At 35.2% G+C, this 8,051-nt stretch overlaps 1 long non-coding RNA gene across 1 annotated transcript; it reads left to right on the forward strand.

The window, feature by feature from the left end:
* Nucleotides 1–1,335: 1,335 nt before the first annotated feature.
* On the forward strand, nt 1,336–7,435 carry LOC131901777 (uncharacterized). Its single transcript, XR_009376874.1, has 4 exons — nt 1,336–1,468; nt 2,001–2,077; nt 6,162–6,260; nt 7,219–7,435. It is a non-coding gene; the product is annotated as an uncharacterized LOC131901777 (long non-coding RNA).
* Nucleotides 7,436–8,051: the final 616 nt, after the last annotated feature.

An 8,051-nucleotide genomic window follows, 5' to 3' on the forward strand; every position in this document is an offset into this window, starting at 1 on the left:
AGCCATGTGGCAAGGTATAGATTTATAGAAATGGATTAATTTAAGCTGTAAGACAGTTAGCAAGAAGCCTGGTATGGCCATACAGTTTGTAAGCAACATAAGTCTCTGTGTTTACTTGGTTGGGTCTTAGCATCTGTATGACTGGCAGGTGAGAGAGATTTGTCCTGACTGTGGGCCAGGCAGAAAAACTCTAGGTACAATGATCCACCATGAACAAGTTGTTTTTATCTCAGAGATGCAGAGATGGTTTGAAATACACAAGTCAACAGATTTAACAAAGCACAGAAACAGACTTAGACAAAAAGTCACCTAAACTTCTCAATACATGTAGATAAGGCCCTTGCCAAAATCCAATATACCATCATGATAACAGTCCAGAGAGTGTAAGACAAGAAGGACAATACCTCAACACAATAACAATTATATAAGGAGAAACTCAGAGCCAACATCATCCTCAATGGAAGAAAACATGAGTGCATTGAGGTGATAAGAGACAGGTTTGTCTATCATCTTGAATCCTTTTCAATGTTGTGCTCAATCTATTAGCTGGAGCAATAAATCAGGAGAACAAAATTAAAGGGAGAGAAATAGGAGAATAGAAATCAATACTGTTTGCATTAGTTATGGTTTCTATTGCTGGGAAGAGATACCATGACCATGGCTACTCCTATTAGGGAAACATTTCATTGGGATGGATTCCTGTTTCACAGGTTTTGTCCACCATCATCATGGTGGGACATGGCAGCATGCAGGCAGACATGGTCCTGGATAAGGAGCTGAGAGTTCTCATCCTGATCAGCAAGCAGTAAAAGAGCCTGTGTCTACTCTGGGTGTAACTTGAGCACAGGAGACCTCAAATGGCCCCCACAGAGACAAACTTCCCCCAACAAGGTCACACCACCTCCAACAAGGCCAAACCTTCTGATAGTGACACTTCCTATAAGCTTATGGGGCCCATTTGCATTCAAAGTACCACACTGTCCAAAGAAATTTTCCTGATAATAGGGTAGGCAATTCTTTATTTTATAAATATCCTCCAAATTCATTTGGGAATATAAATAGCATTAACAGTTCTTATATAAAAGTAGTTGCTTTTGTTTTGTTAATATTGTGCATCAGGTCAAATCCTCTGAATGTGTTTCCTTTTTTCTTTGTACCTCTTACATAGTGAAGTGCCATGAAAAATGAAGGATAGATTTAAACTTTACTGTGCGCAATAGATTTGCTATTAAAATGTCTTTGTCTTCAATATACACTACATAGAATTTCAAGTACACGTGTCATAAAATTAGGAATTCAAGTATGTTCTTAGAAATCAAATAAGACCTTTCTAACATATGTTACCAATACGCCTTTTGATAGAGTGTGTCTGACCCTAATGGACCACAGGAATCTTCTACAACAGGTCCCAACTCATCCAAAATGGACAATGATGCAGAAAAAAATGTAATAATGCATCAGGAGAGAAGTAAGTACTACATTTTAAAATATATTTGTTCTATAGAATGATTGTGTATAGAACAGAACACTATCTGTAATAGACAGACAACTACACATATAGGAAGCAAAAGGATTAGTAGAATGGTAATAACACACACATTATCAAATCTGAGCAACAGATAAGATTTTGTTTGTCAAAGACAGAGTCCTTGCTCCCACCTCTCAGGTGTCCATATTTCATTTGCTTTATCTTCAGAAATATATGAGATCAATCTGAATATATAAGTGAAGGGAACTCCCATTCAGTGGGGGCTGCTTCCTAAACCTCTGTTCAGAGAAAAACCACACCCAGACACATGTTTTGGAGAGAGATCCTTTATTAAGCAGAGTAGAAAATTTAAATATTTCCACTGCAGTTTATAATTAATTCAAACTATTGCTTGGGAAAACGAAAATAAATATTTTATCATCCCTAATGTGCCTTCATTATAGCAATGGACAGCTTTCTCCCTAAATGTTCATTGTACTTTGCTTAGTGAAATATGTGTGCTTCTTAACAGCATCTGTCATGGAAGACCAAGAGCATGCCTCAGAAGAGCAGAAGCAGCACAGTGCTAGAAAAACTAAGCGGCCATTTGTAAGTATATACTTCAGTTTACATTGCACATTTATGCTGTTTCCACAGTAATGTTCCATAGGCCAAATAAGGTTAAATTTAGTATGTCTTCTAGAATTAATACATAGAACGTAAATTTTTTTTAAGTATTCTTATTATTTATTCTTTGAAAACTACATTCACCACTGACTCCTTCCATCTTGTGCTGGTGGAACTCCTTCTTCTTCTTCTTCTTCTTCTTCTTCTTCTTCTTCTTCTTCTTCTTCTTCTTCTTCTTCTTCTTCTTCTTCTTCTTTCTTCTTCCTCTTCTTTGCTTAATGTCTCCTAAAATTAACTTTTGTTTTTGTTTTCTGAGACAGTGTTTCTCTGTGTAGCTTTGCACCTATCCTGGAACTTGCTCTGTAAACCAGGCTGGCCTCGAACTCACAGAGATCCGCCTGTCTCTGCCTCCTGAGTGCTGGGATTAAAGGTGTGTGCCACCACTGCCTGGCTCTTAAAATTACTATTAATAGCCCACTGAGTCCAAGTAGGGCTGACCATCTGTGAATGTGTGTGAAGACACTTTCTGGGACATGAGCAATCTGTCCTAAGCCACAGCCCACAGATAAATTAATCTCCTCCTTTCACAACCAGCCATGGCCAATTGCTCCTCATCTAGTGCTGGGGCCTTGAGAGATGTTTCCTCACTCATGCTGGCATCTTGACTGGCTTGAGCTTGTGCAAGTCTAGTATAAGACACAACTGTTCTGAGTTGATCTGTGCATCCGTTATGCCATGTCCCCAAAAGAACATTTCAGTGTACTTCAAACTCTTACATTGTTTTCAGACCATTCTTCCTCATTGTTTCTTGAGCTTTCAGTAGTGGAAGGTCAATGCAAATGACCCATCTGCAGATGAACCTTCACACTGGCTTATCCTTATCATGTTAACTAGTTAATATTAACATTAACCATTACCCTCTGAAAAAAATATCATATGACCAACAATGAGAGCCGAACAAACCTATGAGTATAAATGTAAATAATAATAGCACTAGTTAATTCTCCTGAACTAGCTTATGACTATTCCAGACATAAGCTTTTGACAAGGTTTACAGCATCAGACATTTAATCCATTGCTTGGCGCAGGTCTCCCATCCATTCCTAACAAGGTTGGTTATTTACATAACTACCACACAACCATTGTGGACAGCTTGCCTGGCTGGTCACTGTTGTCATAGGAAAGGTCCAAGACTGGATAGACTCTTGATGTATTTCATGACCAGTGGCTGGAATTACAACTTTTATTATGATGAAAGGCAGAAATTCCTTGTCTGCTAGGGATTGAATTCTAAATGCCCTGCAACCAGACTGTGTGGTATCTTCAACAAAGAGTCTTACCATTTAGTTATGACAAACAACCAGAATGTGTAGAAATAGATTGTTATTTGAGATGACATGGAGGCCTACTTGACAGACAACTCAAAGGGAGGTATGCTGTCCCTTGTTTTGGAGTTTCAATATAAATTTCATGTCTTATGAGTTAAGTCAACACATTCCAGGTACCTCTGAACTAACTCTTTTTAGTATGTCTTTTAAACTATTTGACCAAGTAGTTGCTTCCACAAGCCTTCATACAGCCTTAGTTTATGTTCAGTTACACCTTAGTCCCTGCTCTGACTTACTCTTCTACCTTCATTGCCACTTAAACCTTAGCCCAGAGTACTTATCACTCCAGTGTTATTTCTTGTCACCTGCGTTCTACCTCCCCTTAAATTATATTTTACTTAATTTGCAAGATCTTGGTTCCTATAAGGCTTTATTCATAGACCTTCATTTTTATTTGGCACTCATCATTCTGTCCTTTATCCTCCAATCCCTCTGTGATTGAAACTGTCAACATCCAGTATTCTCCTTCTCTGACTTAATTTTACATATATTTTACTACCTCCCTTTCAATGGGTCCATCTATAATAGACCACGTCTAATTTCTAGGTTTCCTCGTGTAATCCTATTTGAACATACAAAAGTCTAATATCTACACATGAGGGCAGCATATCACATTTGCTTTTTTAATCCTAGCTGTCCTCATTGAGTAAAACTTCTTCTAGTTCTATTAATTTACTTGCAATTTTTACTATTTTATTTTTCTTTATTGAGTAATATTCCATTGTGTGTATATACCACATTTTCCCTATTTATTCATCTGCTGATGGCTATCAAGGTTGATTCTATATCCTAGGGCAGGTGAGTGGGATTCTTTCATTGATTTTTTTTATTCAGTTTGTTATCACTGATTTTGGTGTTAAATTTGTGAAATGCTAATTTGTTGTAGTGTTTATCAGCTGAAAGACTTTTTGTGGAGCCTCAACCCTTTTACAGCTGATAAAATCCTACCATCCTTAAGTAGGGGCATTCTGAGTTCTCTCACACTTTGTATGCTTTAATATCCTTCTTACCTTATTGGGTCTGTCTAGAACTTCAGCTCTTTATTAAAAAGAATAGAGACAGTGAACAATGATTGCCTTTTTTTCTCATCATTATGGTTAGATTAATATTTTTTCTCCATTTTAGAATATGTAGATGGTAGGCTTGTTGTTTATTGCTTGTATAATTGTGACATATTCTCTACCCATACCTCGCCTCTCCTGACTTTTATCATTAAGGTCCAAATGTTCAATTGTGTTAGTGGTCGTTCATGCATATATTGGGATGATCATGTGAATTTCTTTATTCCATTTATTTGATTTGTTGTATTGATTGATTTACATACATTTTTCTTACCCTGCATTCTTGGATGAAACCAAAAGGGCCATCATGGATAATCTTTTTGTTATGGTCTTAAATTCTCTTTGCCAATATCATTTTTAATTTTATATATATGGTTATTTGCCTACATGTATTCTTGTGCATGATATGTGTGCTTGGTATACTCAGAGGCCAGAAAAGAGCATCCAATTCCCTGGAACTGGAGTTACAGACAGCTGTGAGATATGGTGTGGATGCTGGGCATTGAAAGTGGGTCCTCTGGAAAAATAGGCATTGCTTGTCAATGCTGGGGCATTTCTCAAACCCCAGCTTGTCAATCTCACATTTAGAAGTTTTGTATCTGTTCTCATCATGAAAATCAGTCTGTGGTTTTAATTCTTTTCGTATGAATCTTTCTCTAGTTTGGGTATCAAGGTATTACTGGCATCATAAAAATTTTGGAGAAATCCTTTGTTTTACTATTTCATGAAATGATCTGAGTAGCAATGATATTCATTTTTCTTTGGTATTCAGTAAAATTCTTCAAATACTCCATCTGGTCCTGGTCAGTTTTTAGTTGAAAAGTATTTTGTTCCTTCTTCAATCTCAATAGTGCATATAGATATATATATATATATATATATATATATATATATATATATATCATTCCTCCTGACTTAATTTCATTACATACAATGAATCTAGAAATACATCCATTTCTTTTAGATTTTAGAATTACATTCAAAGGAGATTTTTAAATATGTTTGTGATTTGAAGGATATCCTTCTTCTGGGAGTCAGCCTCTGTTTAAGCCTAGAGCAGGGTTCATGTGTCAATACAGGTGGTGCCTGGCAGGTGAAACATAGCCACCTGTGGGAATGGTCCTGAGCAGAATACATAGGTTGAATCAAAGCAGTGAGAGCCTCTCAACTGGTCATGGAGTTTGCCTAGTTCATCAGTGGGCCTAACATCTAGAAGGCAGGGTCCCTCACTTGGTGTAGGAAGTCATACTGCCTGGGATTCTGGAGGAAAATCCCTGGACCTTATGTTGTTGTAGGAGATCATGCAAGTCAGGCCCCAGGACAAAGTTCATGGGTATCTTATGTGGTCCTAAAGGGAAGTCAGAATCTTTCATCTGGTTCTGGAGTTTCTGGAACATCAGAGGTAGCCTAAGCCTAGAACTCAGAGTCCCTCCCTTTCTGAAGGAGTCCTAGTACTTAATTCTCATACTATTGTAACTTATTCTAAAATTGTGAATGTACGTAAAATATGCAATCAGCCATAGTTGCCCTTTTTAGTTGAATGGATGGTTCAAATCTTTGGTGACATTGTTTTAATTTTCAGTTTAAAAACTCCTCATTTTACATAATCTCTTTCAGATTGATGCTATAAGAGCATGCTTTTGTGCATGTTTCACCAAAAAACGGAGCTCTTCTTCCCACTACAAGAAATAGAAGAGAAAACATAAAAAAGTGATGGTAAGAGTTATATTTTTTTAAATGTATTAGAAAGAATGTTTATCTAAAATATATACTCAGTTTTCCAGCTCAGGAGTATAAGTATTTCAGTGCAGCATGGGGGATAAAAAGAGTTAACTGTCAATGGAATGATTATCTCATGAGTCAACAACTGGCTAAATCAAGATTGTCATCAATCGCATATATATATATATATATATATATATATATATATATATATATATATATATATATATATATATATACACATATATAGTTATTTAGATAGATTATATAGATATAGATAGTAAGATAGATAGATAGATAGATAGATAGATAGATAGATAGATAGATAGAATGTGTGTGTGTATGTTTTGGTCACATTTCAAAAGTTCAGGAATATTAGGAAATAAAGCTGAAGAGAGAAAGCTGGGAGCTAAAGAATATGAACAGTTTCAAATACTGGGCATAGAGGAGGAAAATGGGGCAGTGTGTCTGGTGGTTAGGGAGAGAATAAATTCTTTAGAAAAGGAATAGTATGGTGTTGAAAATGTAAAAAGAACATAAATCGATTTCTAACACAAAGGTTTCATTCATAAGAAGAAAAGGTATTCCTAACCATCTTCCATGTTTTCCTCACTGTTGTTACATACTAGAGTTAGGACCCAATTTAGAGTTTAAGGCTCGGTTGAGTTTTACGATTAGGCTTCCTGTTATATAGTTAGAGTAGATTTAAGGTTAGAGTTAGGTGTTAGCATTAAGGTTCACAAATGTCATAGAGCATATCGATCTGTCGTGAAAGTGAAGTATTCAATGGAATGTTCATGATGGATGAAAGGTGAACTTTACAAAAACGTCTCTGTTGGCACACATGTTCTAGAAATGCATTTTATGAATGCTCTAACTAGCTCTTTTCACCATATAGTTTATAAAGCAGAAGAGAACACTGTGCATTTAAAATGAATTATTCTCATCCTAGAACTTGGACAAGCCTCGACAATTGCCTGACAACTTCTCCGACCATCCACAATAAGACAACTCAGGAGAAAATCTGTCTCTTCTCCAATAATTGCTTCAAAAAAAAGCATATTTTTATTTTATGTTTTAGAATAATATTACATAATCTTCAGTGTTATTTTCACCTATTTATTTTGTTTTATTATGTTATACTATATTACACTATTATATTATCTTCAGTTTTTATTTCCATATGTTTATCTTGTTTTATTAGATTATGTTATATTATGTTAATATGCTATGCTATCTTCAGTGTTTATTTTATATTTACCTTCCTTCCCTTGATGTAAATAGTTTATGTATATGTGTATATATGTATATATGTATATATGTTTATATGTTTATGTGCTTTGTAATATATTTTTAGAAGATATCATTTTTGAATGTACAAAGTTATTGAATAATTAATAATTAATAATAATTAAATAATAATTTAATTACCCATTCAAAGTTGTTCGAGTCCATTTGATTGCTATATTTCCCTTTAGCTCTTCTAGTTACTAATGCAGCTATACAGTATTTGATGATGGTCATTGATGGTTCATCCATACCTTCTTTATGTAAATGAGCACTGTTTTAGTTTTTTTAGTTTATCTATTGTTTATTCTTTTACCCATGAATGGATTTCTTCTTGGTATCTTGCAATTATAATGAGCAATGCAGAAGTGTATTTTCTCAGAAGTACATGAGTATCTGAGGCCTGAAATGAAATTCTTTGGGGAATAAATATAGATGTGAAGTAAATATAAATATGTATAAAAAAATCATATGGTAATTCCCCATTTAGGTTTGTGA

This window comes from Peromyscus eremicus, unplaced genomic scaffold, assembly GCF_949786415.1.
Source record: "Peromyscus eremicus unplaced genomic scaffold, PerEre_H2_v1 PerEre#2#unplaced_306, whole genome shotgun sequence".
Classification (NCBI taxonomy): Eukaryota; Metazoa; Chordata; class Mammalia; order Rodentia; family Cricetidae; genus Peromyscus; species Peromyscus eremicus.